The sequence below is a fragment of the Pinus tabuliformis genome, chromosome 2_1, assembly GCF_031772625.1.
Source record: "Pinus tabuliformis cultivar Carrire ecotype Pingquan chromosome 2_1, CPIR1, whole genome shotgun sequence".
NCBI lineage: Eukaryota > Viridiplantae > Streptophyta > Pinopsida > Pinales > Pinaceae > Pinus > Pinus tabuliformis.
This window is the reverse complement of record NC_142299.1, coordinates 201,075,746-201,091,684: the sequence shown is the minus strand read 5'-3', so window position 1 is coordinate 201,091,684 and position 15,939 is coordinate 201,075,746. Positions and strand designations below refer to the sequence as shown.

Here is a 15,939-nt window from a genome sequence, read left to right as displayed (position 1 = left end):
AAGTCGCTGGGACTCCAACCTGTACAAAGATCATGAAATAATAATTAATAATTAAAAAAAAATATTGTTTAATGAATTCAAAAATTTATTTGGAAATTTGCAATATTTTAAATGTTTAAGTGTTAACCTGTTGCGCTTCTTGTTGTGTATTTTTTCAAATACACTCCAGTTGCGCTTACATCTTGAGGAGCTACATGTTTGGCTGAGGATATGAATGACAAGCTTTTGCAGAAGGGGTACCTTGCCACCATACATTTTCCACCATGCATCTACAACAAAATTACAAATAAATTTTTAAATAAACACAAGAAAAAAATGGAATTTGAAGAGACAATGAAATTTGAAACAAAGTTACAAACTAAAAAATACCTGGCATTTTAATCGTTCTATCAATGACAACCATCTCAAAGCCAAATGTGCCACCTGCCATCCTATATGTCTCAATTTGTTTAGAGATCTTTATACGTTGTTCTGGAGATCGCACCATCTTCTGGACACAGGATAAGAATCCATCCATGATCTCGGCATCAAAATCAAACCCACATGCGTAAGAGAATGCAGGGTTCAGGAAAAGCCTAGCAGTATGAATGGGACGATGGAGTGTGTTGTTCCATCGCTCATCAATCACTCCCCATTAGAGGAGTTGTCTCTGAAACCCATCATCTCCCTTACCATCATTGTAGGCCCGAATGGCTTCTTTGGCCCTGTCCATGACCTCGTACAAATAGCCCATTGCGGGCTTCTGACCATCAACCAACTGAAGAACCTTTACCAAAGGTTTAGTAACGGCACACACCTCCTGCACTCCCGCCCAGAAGTCTTCCTGCTATGAAACTAGTTTGCATACGGCCTCTCCCTCTAGTTTGTGGCTCATTGGCAAAGCATGCCACTCCTTTGAAAGAAACATTCTCTTCACATCCCACATAGAATTCAAGAGGGATTGAAGAGATATGAAACTGGTGGCAAACCGTGTAATGGCGGGGCGCACCAACTCTTTGTTGTTGGTGAATCTTCTCATCAAACTAAGCACAAATGTATGGTTATATATAAATTTTGTAATGCTTTTGGATGAATCAACAATATTTTTGACAAAGGGAATTTTCCCTATGTCCTCCAACATCAAATCAATACAGTGTGCAGCACAAGGTGTCCAAAATAAAGTAGGTTGCCTGTCCATAAGCATCCTGCCAGCAGCAACAGAATTTGCAGCATTGTCCGTTATGACTTGGACAACATTTTCTGCACCCACCTCCAAAATAAACACATCTAGCAAATCTGATAAAGTTCTTGCATCTTTGATTTGTGCAGATGCATCAACAGATTTGATAAACATAGTCCCCTTGGGACAACTAACCAAGAAGTTTATAAGGGTTCTCCCCTTTTGGTTAGTCCAACCATTTGACATAATAGTGCATCCTGTTTGTGCCCATGATGCCCTAAAATCCTCCAATTTTTGGGTGCAGTCACGCTTTTCATTTTGAAGAATCCGGCCTCTGAAATCATGATAAGAAGGGATTTTGTACCCTGGGCCAACACTTGCAATAGCATCAATAGCAGGTTGGAAAAATGGATTATTCCTTACAATGCTGAAAGGAATATCACTCCAGAGTAGAAATTTTGCTAGCAACTTGTCAGCTTGTTCTTTCTCAGTTCTTTTTAGCATTGAACTGATAGATCGCTGTGAACCAAGTGTGGTTCGAGGAACAAAAAATGATGTGGCGGCTATCGGATTGGTTGATGCTGCAGTAGAACCAGTGCCACTTCCTTCAGCTGACCTTTTTAGTTGCCTTTTGATTTCTTCTTTGGCCTCTCTAGTCTGGTCTAAATTTTCCAATGCTCTCATGGCTCTTTGGATGAGTTCAGGATTTGTATTTGTACAAGGCCCCACATCTTTTCCAGGGATTTATGCAAGGTGATACTTCAACTTGTACACCCCCCCGGACATAGGGTGGCCACACAACTTGCAACTCAAGTTTAGTCTATCATTCGAAGCATTAGGTTCACCATATTCCCAGAAAGGATCCAATTTCCTTGGCATGTTTGTTTTTGAACTTTGAAGTTGCAAACTTGAATGGTGTTTCGGTGCAATTGTGAACCTATGGGAAAATAAGGATTACAATTTAGTATTTACAAAATTACAAGTTACAAATTTACAATTTAGTATTTTAATTTTTAATTTTTACATTGTACAATGAAAACCCAAGTTACCCAACCAAAAACAACCATTCCAATGCTCAAACACAAGTTATCCAACCATTCCAAACCCAAGTTACCCAACCAAATGGCAAAAACAATGAAAAAAAACATAAACAATGTTTAAAAACAATGAAAACAAAAAAAATTGGTTCCCATAGTCATACCAAGTTACCCAACCAAAAACAATGAAGAAATACAAAAACAATCTTTAAAAACAATGAAAAAAAAATAAAAATGGTGCCCATACCAAGTTACCCAACCAAAAACAATGAAAAAATACAAAAACAATGTTTTTAAACAATGAAAACAAAAAAAATTTAATCCACATACTGTTTCTATGGAGAAATCAGTGGTCTCCTCTTGATTTTCTCCTCTAAGCACTTCGAATTAGCTTCAAACCCTCTCCAGCTTAGTCTGCCAGCTCTCCTCTGCCCTCCGCACGTGATTGTCCAAATGAATTCATAAAAAAAACCAAAAAAACTATATAAAACCTCGCTGCTGCGAAGCTTCGCGATTTTTTCGGTTTTTATCACGATAAATTTGAATTTATCGTGGTAATTTTAAATTATCGCGATAATTTCATAAAAATCGTGCAAAAAGAATTACCCACAATAATTTCGTATAAAAATCGCAATATTTTCGGCTTATCGAAAAAATTGTGATAAAACGATAAAATCATGATTTTATTGCGATAAAACGATAAAATCGCGATTTTATCGGGATTTTCACAACACTGATTTTTCCAACCTGCACATGTGAGATTCCCAATCATGAATCTCAGATCCTTCAGGTTGTTCCACATAGACTTCCTCTTTGATCGAACCATGCAAGAACGGGGTCTTGAAATCCATCTGATGTAGGTTCCATCCTTGCGAAGCAGCAAGGGCTATGATTGAGCAGATGGTGGTATATCGGGCAACAAGTGCAAATATCTCGTCATAGTCTATTCCTTCCTTCTGAGAGAAGCCACGAGCGACAAAACGAACCTTATACTTTTCAACACTTCCATCAACTACATGCTTTATCTTTTAAAGCCATTTTGAGGTGATAATTGCTTTGTCCTGGGGTTTGGGGACCACATCCTAGACATTGTTTTTCATGATGGACTCATATTCCTCAGTCATAGAATCCTTCCATACTTGGTGCTTGATAGATTCCGCAAATGATGAAGGCTCATTTTGGATGATCGTGCTCATGATGGTCAAGTATCCCTGAGACCTGACCGACTTCTTACTTTCCAGGAAAGTCCCTCTGGGTGCAATGTGTCCTTCAGAATCATCAAGTGTCCCCCTAAGCCATGAAGGCCTTTTCCTAGAAGAGGAAGACTCTTGCAGAGGGGGATCAATAGGATCCAAAGGTTCTTCCACATCGGACATGATCTCATCTTCCTTTTCCTTTGGTTCCCGGGGGTCAGCTTCTTTAGATCCCCTTTGAGTAGGAAGATTGTCAACTTTGCTAAGAGCCACATCTTCGTCAAAGGTGACATCATGGGTAATCTCAATTTCCCTTTGACCAGGCACATAGATTCTGTAGCCCTTAGTATTTTCGCTATAGCTCACGAAGATCCTTTCTTTCCAAATGCACCCAATTTATTCCTTTTCTCCTTCGGAACATGAAAATATACAGGACTTCCAAAAATTCTAAAATGAGATACGTCAGGTTTCTTACTAGTGAACATCTCTTCGGGAGTCTTGGAACCCAATGCTTGATGAGGGCATCGGTTTTGCACATATACGGTGGTATTCGCATCTTTGGCCCATAGAAACTTTGGAAGTCTTTGATCATGGAGCATAGCATGGACAACTTCCACAATCGTCCGATTCTTCCTTTCCACCACACCATTCTGCTCAGGATTATATGGTGTTGTAGTCTCCCTCTTAATGCCAGCCTCTTTGAAAAAGTCATGGAATTCATTGGATTTATACTCAGTCCCATTATCATTCCTTAAGATCTTGATCTTATTTTCGGTTTGATTCTCGATCAAGGCTTTGAAGTGACGAAACCAAGTGAACACTTCATCCTTCTTTTTCAAGAAGTATATCGAAATATTGCGAGAATAATCATTTGTAAAAGTGAGGTAATATAAATATCCTCCCAAGGAGTTCATAGGCATCATACCAAATATGTCTGAGTGAACCAACTGCAATATATCGGAGGTCTTGCTTTGGATTGAGGGGAATGGTCCCCTTTTTAGCTTCCCTTCAAAACATCTAGGACATACACCTTCTTTCTCTGCTCGGAACTCGGGCATCCCTGTCACCATTTGTCTTGCATTGGGTAGAGATTTATAATGAAGGTGAGCAAACCTCCGATTCCATAGTTCAGACTGAAGTGATGTGTCACAAGACATGACACCCAGTGGACTTCCTCCGACCTAATATAATGAATCAACTCGAAACCCAAGAGTGAAAGCTTCTTTAAAATTCTTTTTCCATACACGTACCTTGCCATCGATGAAGGTCACTTTGTAGCCTTTGTCTTCCATTGCCTAAACGGACACCAGGTTCTTTTTGAGATCAGGTACATATATGACTTCTTGCAAATGAATTGTATTACCTTGATTCAATTGAAGAGTGAAATTCCCTATACCTTTCACGAGATATTTTGCGTTGTCCCCAAGGACAATTTCCAGGTTGGTCTCCTTCTCTATCAGATTAGAGAGATCTTCTTTGTAACTAGTGAAGTGCCTTGAGGCACCACTATCAATAAGCCAATTTCCCAGCGAGTCCGGGGGAGCAGTAGTAGAGAGGGCCACTGGTAGACAATATTCATCTTGGTTATTGTTAACAACGTTAGATTCATACCTGGAGTTTCTTGCCTTCTTGAAGGGTTGTCCTTTTCTTTGATTTCCGGCATTTCTTTTACCTTTTCCATTTGACCTGTCATTTCTTTGATTGCCTTGAGAGTGATTTTGATCATCGTCATGGTGTGAGTCCCTTTTATCTAGGCACTCCCTCGCATAGTGGCCCATTTTGTTGCAATGGTAACATCGTCCCTTTCTTCCACCTTTCGGTCCAACCTTTCTTTTGGATTCAGCCCCAGAATGGTTTCTTCTTTTAGCATGAGAAGAAAAGGCAGAGGGATTGCCTTTAAGTGAGGGCATTTCTTGCTCTTCCTTCCTTGTTTCTTCTTGAATACATCTAGCCATCAATTCCTCAAATCCTGGGATGACATTATTGTTGAGAAGAGTAGTCGTGAATATATACCATTCAGGTGGCAGTCCTCCAAGAGTTGTGATAGTCATTTCCCTGTCAGGAACTACTTCCCCAGTAGATAAGAGATCATTCTTGATCTTGGTGATCCTTAAGAAATATGCTTACATACTCTCATCTTTGCCCTTCTTAATTTCATTCAACTTATTTCTAAGGAACAAAACTTGATTTGCATCATTAAGTTTAAATAAACTCACCACTCTATCGTAGATTTCCTTGGTGGTGGTCAGCTTGGAAATATAGGCCACCAGGCGCTTGTCGATAGAGTCGCGGATGATCTTCTTTGCTTTGACTTTTCCCTTGGTCCACTTGCTTCTGGCAACAACGGATGCATTTGATGGAGGCGCAGCAATATTGCCTCTCACATGGTCCAACACTTCCTGATCTTCTAAAGTCAGATCGAGAGACATCTTCCATCTGTGATAGTCAGACTTCTCACGGAGCTTGTCTTCGGCGGGGAAGAGTGTTGAGGACCCCATGTAGTTTTTAGGATAGCCTTGCCAACCTTCGGTGATTGCTCTTGCTTGGGATTTGTCTTCACCTTAGCTTTGATACCATGTTAAGTTATGGTATGTTCTATGCTTAGAGCAGTTTACTTCTTTTCTTCTTATTAACCACTGATTTAGCAATCACATATGCATTAAGTAAAACGCATATAGAACATTAAATGATCGACAGAAAACAAGCCAAGACAAGAGACAGAAGATGTGGTGGCTAGCCAGGGACAAACCCCAATGCAGGGAAACCATTTGATCAAATCTTCTTTTATCTTTAATAATTCAACAGAGATAAATAGTACAAAATCAGAATTCTGTAATTTTATATCAGCAGCAGTAAACCTAAATCAGCAATAGCAAACGTAGTCAAACAGGATGAAATTGACCTCCAATATGCTTGGTCAATTTCAACTAGTCTTCGAACAGCCTGAAGAATTAGCCCTAAATACACAGTCAAATTGCAGTTGACTGAAGTCAACCTGCTGCCCCAAACTAGCGCAGTCAACGCTGGTCAAACATGTGGTTGGATTGCCTTGATTTTCGTGCCAAAAACTGCGGCTTGCCTAGGAGAGGCAGCCACACCAAAACCGCACTTTTTTGAGGTCAAAACTTGGTCAACGCTGGTCAAAGAGACCTTCAGCAGCCCTGGTCAAACTCGGTCAACGTAGTCAACTATTTATGCGTCTTTTTTTCCTGTGTCCTCCTTCAGCTTGCGTCCTCTTACTTCCCACGTGAGAGAAATCTTCTTCCTTATGTGTACCCAATATGCAAGGAGAGGGAGAAGAATGTGAGAGATGAGATGAGTTGAAAATGAATCAACCTCACTTGTATTTATATGATTAGCTGGGCATGCGTGCCACACATTTAGCTGCTGGCCAACCTTGACAATTTGTCAAGTAAATACAAATAAATTCATATCTCCATAAATACTTGTTGGAACCGGATGATCTTTAGATCAATCCTACACCTCGACAAGAGGAATGTAGGAAAAATATCAGCTGCCATAAATGAGATGACCCACATGGAGTTTGGCCCTAGTTACCAATTTTAACAAGATTTGGTGAAATGCCTCAAGGAGAAAAGCTTAAAATTAGATGTTCTTGTTGTTTGTGCAGTACAGGTTGATGATGTTTCTGAGATTACAACAACATTATTCTACCACTATCAAGGAACAACAAGCTGAGTTGTCTATCAGACGACTTGGAGCCTTGTTAGAACACGTTGGACCTGAAAGGAAGATATTTGAGAGGGATAATCCAGCTATCCCTAGTACTCTTAATATTATTGATCCAACCCAGAGTAGCAGGACCTTGGGTTTATTTCCATGTGTGATTACTTTACAAGGAAGAAACATGAAATTTGCCCAAAGTTCAAACAAGGATCAAATTATGAAGGAGACTCTTTTCAACTCTTGTAAAATGGCAGTTATTGAATTGGGGGATATGTATCATCATCGAGATAGAAACAAAAATACCTCCACTCAGTTACCCAACAACATAATTTTAGTTTTTGATCGAGGTAAGAGGAGAATACACTAGAAATGGTGTAGTTCTTTTGGGAATGTCCTAATTGAGAAAATGGGTCATTGGCATACTTTCAATGAAGAAGTTGCAGAACCATTTCCTCCACTCTTTGTTAAGGAAATTTGTAGGCCATAGGGTATTAAGACTTTAAATCTGGAAACATCATTAAAGGAAGGTGTGCCTAGTACCTTTTGGCCCTTCTTAAATGAATATGATTATCAGTCAACCAGCAGTCTATCTCCTTTTGAGGCTTTGTAAATTTTGAAACGAACACCTCGAAAAGCCCTGAAGGAATTAGGTGTGACGAATTCAGTAATACAGCCTGGTACATTTATTTTAGATGCCTTCATAAATGTGCACTAATTTCTGTTATGACATTTACGCTGAAGAAGATTATTGGCGCTATTGGAAAGTTCAAAGAATCAAATTCCAACGGAGATAAATTCTTGTTACATAATCTATATGTATCAGCGTTTGTGGGTATGTTGCATTCAATCTCTTCAGGGTCTACCCCAATCGATGGAGTCGTTCAAGAAGAAATTACAATCTATACCCTTAGAGAGTTAGTTGCACATTTGCATAGGATGAAGCCAGATGATGATCTTTCTTACTATATAGTTATTTCTCCCTACAAAATCTGCAAGGCTCTATTTATAGAAAACCTTTTGAGGCATTAGGCTAGCCACCCTTTGAGAAGTACTCAAGAAATTAATGTTATAAAAGAACTGTTGGCTTGTCCAGAAATTGATGTTAACAGATTTTGGGGCTCATCAAATAATCATATGGTACCCTTGATTGGGAACAGGAAATTTGATCAAATTTACAATGTTACCAAAAGGCTACAAGATGAGATTGAAGGACATCCAAAATTGCGATTGTTGTGGGAAGCTTCAAGGGTGCAAAATATAAGTAAGGCTAATACAATACTCAATTGACTGGAACTTATAATGAAAAGGCATTTCTCTTTCAATATGGAATCTCAGAATGTTGTACTTTCCTTCCCATTGTATAGTGAGGTTGTTGAATTTTCTTATTATAGAGATATCATGGTCCATACAGTTGTGCGTGCTTTGACACTTGCTATATATAGAGTTCATGAAAGTGTCAACAAGTTTATCACAAGCCACACAATGTTATCATACTCAGATTTGGTGAAATGCCTCAAGGGGAAAAGCTTAAAATTAGATGTTCTTGTTATTCGTGCAGTATAGGTTGATGATGTTTCTGAAATTGCAACAACATTATTTTCTATAGTTAAAGAAATCAGAGATGACCTTTATTACTAGAGTGACATAATTTGTGCCAGTATTTCTAATTTGAGCAGACCGATGACACATAATTTTCTTCATTTACTGGTTTTGAAAGATTTGCTACCATCCCTTAATTTATCTCTTCCCAAGTTGAGCACTCTTACATTGTTGTATATACCGTCTCGTCTTTTACAAGTGGTCAATAACAAAGAGTTGGTGAATAATATTTCCACTATTTTTGGTGTCCACAAACATTGGCCACTACAACCTTCAACCTTGAGTGCAATGGTCATTTATTTGTTGGAGACTTGCTAAATGAGAGCACAAAGGTAGCTGCAGGATCTGGAATTTCTATGGTCAGCACTAGTATTCGAATTGAAGAGCAACAAAGTCAGGGAAATGTTCTTGGAACTTTGGAAACACAATTTATGAATATTACACTTCTGGATACAAATAGAAAGACAAGTTCAAGTGGATTGCTATCCTTTGTTTTTTGTGGGAACAACAAATTGGTGTTGGCATCTCCGAGCTTGTTGGGTTTCCAATTGCAGAGTGAAGAACTGGATAATTCATTGTTGGATGTACTGGGTATTCTTCCTCAAAGAGTGCAACATAAGCGCTCACAAGGTGACCCTAGTAAGGAACTAGTATCTAGCGAGAGCATGCCAATGTGCCAGATTCTTGACACACTGATAAGGCTTCTCTGCTGGAGACCTTTGTGTACAGAAACAACATATCATGCAGCCTGGTCTTTTCAAAATCTACTTCCATACAACGAAACAAAATTTAATGTTCATAATTTTAATGTTGCTTATGAGAATGCTCGTGATGATCTTATGAAAGAAGTAAATAGTTCATGTTGTGATCCTATTCCAAATGTTATTTTAGAGGAATGGAAACACTGCAAGAAAGCCTTAGAGATACCCACACATTAGGAAGATTTCAAGTTCATTCTTCTACCTGACTCTTGGCCACATATTCCAGATGGTGACAATTCTTCTTACTTTATCAAAGGAAGGAAGTTGGCAGCAGAAACAAAACATCTGGAAGGTAAAAATTTAATTGGTGAAGGCAAGCATGTTGATTTTGCGGCCTATTCCATGGAATATGGTTGTGTTAGTTTGGAGGGAATTGGGGACTCTAGCCAGAACTGCAATGTTAAGTCTGAAATTCATTATTGATGGACACACATTGCTCTGCCTTAATGGGAATTCACTTTAAGTTTTCAACTATATATGGAATATTTTTTGCTACCTTTCAGGTAATAAGGAGAAGGAATGTGAACTAATTTTGAAGAGAACTTCGGATTATATTTTTCTCTCTGCAGTTCATCCAAATACTACAACATCTATTATTTTGCAGGTAATCCATTGTTGAGAAAAATGGCTGTAAGGTAGCCGTTGGATTTATTATATTTCTAGCCAAAATAATTTCCTGTTTGTCCATTTGACATAAAAAAATTTACTGCAATTTCTTTATACAAGTTATATCCAATGTCCATTTCTTATCTTATAGTCAAGTTATGAAATAAGCATCAACAGTCACCCAACATCCACTTGTTTTTAAACTAATCAACCAAAGTGTTATGTTCATGCTCAACATTCTTGTCATGCACAAACAAGTGTTCTGTCATATCCTTGGTTGTTCCTTTTCCAATTACATTCATCTCAAAAGGTCGGGTTTGTGCAAAGCTTGTTTTTTAGTACAAGTTCATGCTGAATGTGCAAATTATATTTTCCTTTTACATTTAGGGTGGCCTCTTGCACAATAGCATGGAAATGTTGATTTGTTGAGGGACCTGTTCACCCTTTTGGAAGTTAGTTGGCCACTTTCTTTACATTATATGGTCAAAGAAATTTTACATCTCTCATGCTGAGGTATGAACGTTGAGCAACCTTCTTGCTGCTAATATCTCGTCTAGGAAACAAGTTAAGAGCTAACTCTAAATTGTGCATAACAAGAGGTTGGTATCTTACTTCAGCTAAGCTAACTGCTTTATTAAGTCTGAGGCCCATCTTTTTGTCCTCTCCAAATGTTTTGATGTCTTTGATCAGTGGAGTAAGCTAACCCCTGTATCAGCTCCATTCCTATAAACTAGAAGTTATCAGTCTTTGCTTCTTCTCAAAATGTGCATTGCTCAGTCCTGAGAGATAAAAGCTATTAGCCTATTATGAACCTTTGTCATATTCCTATATATATTTTAATTTTAATTTTAACTTTTTTCAAACAAAAAGTGGTAAACTTTATTTGTAAAAAGGATGAGGCTAAAGCGTCCAAAAGATAATACAAAAAGTAACCCATAGATTGCACCAGTGATCTTGAAACATAGTGGCTGAGTAGACATAGAACCCATATAATCTCTTTAAAAAAACAGATACAAATTTCATATCCAGATTGGTACTCGAGAACTAAAAGGAGACTATAAGTTTGCTTATTGACGCCTTCCTTGATCCATGACTATGGGATGGATTGAAATTTTAATGTCATTAATCACCAAATCCCAAAAAATTTCAATGTAGCTTGATTTGCAAAGTGATCAGTGTGTTCATTGTTTTGTCTAAGAACATGTATCCATCGTATGGACTCAATTTTTTGCAAGGGATTTAATTTTAGCCAGGATGACATTGAACCTGTTATCTTTTGGAGAGTTCCCTTTGTGCATAAGCTTGATTATTAAACTGGAGTCTCCACTAACATTTATTTTTGATATTTTACCAGTGGCAGACCTTGAAAACAGGCATAAGCCTCTGCATGATTGTTAGTCTTGCTTCCAAGGTTCCATGCATAGCTGCATTCTAGAATTCCTCCATGGCTATAGAAAGCCCCTGCCGCACCTGCCGTCCTTGGGTCGTCTTCATATTATTTCAGCATTCATTAACGTTGTCTATGTAACACGTCTATTCAAAGACTTAAACGCATTACTAGAATTTCGAGTTCATTCCTTTGTGGTCACCACTATCACCTGCCATGCATTGGATTTTCAAGTTGCAACTTTGTGCCTAGAATATTGATCTGTGACCTAAGCTTAGGCTTTTTGTAAGAAATTGTTACTAGTTGTTTTGTTGTTTGCCTTTTTTGTCTTCCTAAGCATGGAGTAATACAGCTAGTGCTTTTGCTGTCAAGTACATTTATACTTCCCCACTTGCTCTTGATTCTCAAATATGCACTTTTTGATTCTATATTTTGCAGGTTGTCAATGATGATGGACCTGTATTTTTATTTGCTACTATTTCATTATCATTTTTTATAAGTTTTTTCAATTATGATTTGATGCAGCAAGATGAAGGTTATTCTTTTAGTTTAGTTATGGTCTGTGTTATATTTTCATCAAGGATTAGTTTCTTCATTGAGTCACAAATCAAACTAAATATTTGAAAAATAAGAATTCCTTGACAAAGTGAATTCAGTTGCTAGCACGTGTTATCAATGCAGCATGCACTGCTTTGGTGGATGTTGGAATTCCTTTGAGAAACATTATTGGTATTGTTCCTTATTTTCTAAACCGTAAGTTGAATTATGGTTAAAGGTGTTGTTTTGCCTCTGATTTCCACTCCCTTAAAAAAATTAAGTTGTTTTTAATTAGCTGCAATTTGTTGCGACGTGAGAGACAATGGAGAAGTTATTCTTGATCCGACAAAGGTGGAGGTGCAGGTAAGAATTGATATCTTTTATTCAAGATTATAGATCAATGGAATTTTTCGTGTTTTAACTTTTAACTACGTGCTTATCTGATCGAATGACTATGTTCCATTGAACTCGGTTTGTATCATTCTTCTGCTTTGCATTGTGTGACTGTTTGTAGTGGTAACACCTGACAAGGATCCAGAGTAATGGTGATGGTTTATAAATGGTACATGAGTTCAGTTATTGTTAGTATCTTTTGAGGAGAGAAGGATTAGATATGATACTCAAGCATATAAATTTAACATTTCAAATATTTCCATGCCCAAACATTAGAATGTAGTTTTTTTTTTCAATTTTTTTCAAGAGGTTGGTTGATCTTCACTTTGCTTTGATATCAGAAAGTTCTGGCACATGTAAATCTAGTTTTTCCAAGTCGTCCTCTTACTGTGCTTCCCTAGGGACCTCCCACTATTGACAATGAGCCTTTGGAACATGGAATAATATCATTCATCACTTGTGGGGCAATGTCGGGTATTTTGAGAGATTTCTAGGCTATTATTATCCTGGATAACTAGAATTTTATTTGCTTATGGTTCATTGTTGGGTTCTATGATGAGTTTGGGGGATCCAAAATTCATATTTACTCTACATGTTTTGTAGTTGATAATTACCTTGCTTGTTTGGAGTGTGGTCATGCTGCTTGTTCAAAAATTTCAAAGTTTGTAAGATCAACTATTGAACAGGGCCAGGTTAGTTACTATTCCTTCTCCATCACAGTAACCATTGCCTACTTGTAGAATGCCTTTTGAGGGATTAGGATCGCCACCCTTTAAGAAGCACTGGAGAAATTAATGTTATAGAAGAACTACTGGCTTGTCCAGAAATTGATGTTAAGGGATTTTGGGGCTCATCAAATAATCATCTGGCACCCTTGACGGGGAACAGGAAATTTGATCAAATGTACAATGTTATCAAAAGGCTACAAGATGAGATTGAAGGACCTCCAAAATTGCGCTTGTTTTAGGAAGGTTCAAGGGTGAAAAAGATAAGTAAGGCTAATACAATACTCAATCGATTGGAACTTATAATGAAAAGGAATTTCTCTTTTAGAATGTTGTACTTTCCTTCCCATTATATAGTGAGGTTGTTGAATTCACTTATTATAGAGACACCATCGTCCATACAGTTGTACATGCTTTCCCACTTGCTATATAGTATATATAGAGGTGATGAAAGTGTCAACAAGTTTATCACAAGCCAAATAATGTTATCATACTCGTATTTGGTGAAATGCCTCAAGCGGAAAAGCTTAAAATTAGATGTTCTTGTTGTTCATGCAGTACAGGTTGATGATGTTTCTGAGATTACAACAACATTATTTTCTATAGTTGAAGAAATCATAGATGACCTTTATTACTGCAATGACATAATTTGTGCCAGTATTTCTGATTTGAGCAGACCGATCACACGTAATTTTCTTTATTTATTGGTTTTGCAAGATTTGCTACCATCCCTTAATTTATCTCTTCCCAAGATGAGCACTCTTATATCGTTGTATATAACATCTCGTCTTTTACCAGTAGTCAATAACAAAGAGTTGGTAAATAGTATTGCTACTGTTTTTTTGTGCCCACAAACATTGGCCACTACAACCTTCAACCCTGAGTGCAATGATCATTTATTTGTTGGAGACTTGCTAAATGAGAGCACAGAGGTAGCTGCAGGATCTGGAATTTCTATGGTCAACACTAGTATTCAAATTGAAGAGTAGAAAAGTTAGGGCAATGTTGTTGGGCCTTTGGAAACACAATTTAGGAATATTACACTTCTGGATACAAATAGAAAAACAAGTTCAAGTGGATTGCTATCCTTCATTTTTTCTGGGAACAACAAATTGGTGTTGGCATCTCCGAGCTTGTTGTCTATCCAATTTCAGAGTGAAGAGATGGATAATTCATTATTGGATGTACGGGGTATTCTTCCTCAAAGGGTGCAACATAAGCACTCGCAAGGTGACCCTAGTAAGGAAATAGAATCTAGTGAGAGAATGCCAATGTGCCAGATTCTTGACACACTGATAAGGCTTCTCTGCTGGAGACCTTTGTGTACAGAAACAACATATCATGCAGCCTGGTCTTTTCTAAAACTACCATACAATGAAACAGAATTTAATGTTCATAATTTTAATGTCGCTTATGAGAATGCTCGTGACTATCTTATGAAAGAAGTCAATGATCCATGTTGTGATCCTATTCCAAATGTTATTTTAGAGGAATGGAAAGACTGCAAGAAAGCCTTAGAGATACCCACACTTTAGGAAGATTTCAAGTTCATTCTTCTGCCTGATTCTTGGCCACATATTCCAGATGGTGACGATTCTTCTTACTTTATCAAAGGAAGGAAGTTTGCAGCAGAAATAAAACATTTGGAAGGTAAAAATTTAATTGGTGAATGCAAGCATGTTGATTTTGAGGCCTATGAGGCCTATTCCATGCAATATGGTTGTGTTAGTTTGGAGGGCATTGAGGACTCTATCCAGAATTGCGATGTTAAATTTTGCAATTCATTATTGATGGACGCACATTGCTCTGCATTAATGGGCATTCACTTTATGTTTGCAACTATACATGGAATATTTGTTGCTATGTTTCAGGTAAGAAGGAGAAGGAATGTGAGATAATTTTGAAGAGAACTTTGGATTATATTTTTCTCTCTACAGTTCATCCAAATACTACAACATATATTATTTTGTAGATAATCCATTATCGAGAAAAATGGTTGTAAGGTAGCCATTGGATTTATTATATTTCTAGCCAAATTAATTTCTTGTTTGTCCATTTGGCAGAAACATTTTACTGAAATTTCATTATACAAGTTATATCCAATGTCCATTGTTGATCTTACAGTCAAGTTATGAAATAAGCATCAAGAGTCACCCAACATCCACTTTTTTTTAAACTAATCAACCAAAATGTTATGCTCATGCTCAACATTCTTGTCTTGCACAAACAAGTGTTCTGTCATATCCTTGGTTGTTCCTTTTCCAATTACATTCATCTCAAAAGGTCAGGATTGTGCAAAGCTTATTTTTAACTACAACTCCATGTTGAATATGCAAATATATTTTCCTTTTACATTTAGAGTGGCCTCTGGCACAATAGCATGGAAATATTGATTTTTTGTGGGATCCGTTCACCCTTTTGGAAGTTGGTCACTTTCTTTACATTATATAGTCAAAGAAAGTTTACAGCTCTCACGCTTAGGTATGAACATTGAGCAGCGTTCTTGCTGCTAATATCTAGTCTAGGCAAAAAGTTAAGAGCTAGCTCTAAATTGTGCATAGAAATACGTTGGCATCTTACCTCAGCTAAGCTAAGTTCTTTATTAAGCCTGAGGCCCATCTTTCTGTCCCCTCCAAATGTATTGATGTCTTTGATTAGTGGAGTAAGCTAACCCCCGTATCACCTCCATTACTGTAAAGTAGAAGTTACCAGTGTTTGCTTCTTTTCAAAATGTGCATTGCTCAGTCCTGAGAGATAGAAGCTATTAGCCTATTATGAACCTTTGCCATATTCCTATATATATATATATTTTCTTTCAAACAAAAAGTGGTAAATTTTATTTATAGAAAGGTGTT

General features: G+C 37.5%; 1 long non-coding RNA gene across 5 annotated transcripts in view; it reads left to right on the top strand.

Annotated features, from left to right (window-relative positions):
• Positions 1-15,939, top strand: part of LOC149199431 (uncharacterized) — a 38,400-nt gene that overhangs the window by 10,870 nt on the left and 11,591 nt on the right. For 2 of the 5 annotated variants that reach the window (XR_016253781.1, XR_016253777.1), the window contains exon 2: positions 12,262-12,329. The exons of 1 other annotated variant lie outside the window; for it this stretch is intronic. This is a non-coding gene — a long non-coding RNA (uncharacterized LOC149199431). Of the gene's footprint in view, positions 1-5,928; positions 11,889-11,948; positions 12,159-12,261; positions 12,330-15,939 lie in introns of those variants that run through there. 2 more of the 5 variants (XR_016253776.1, XR_016253780.1) reach the window with 2 other exon arrangements.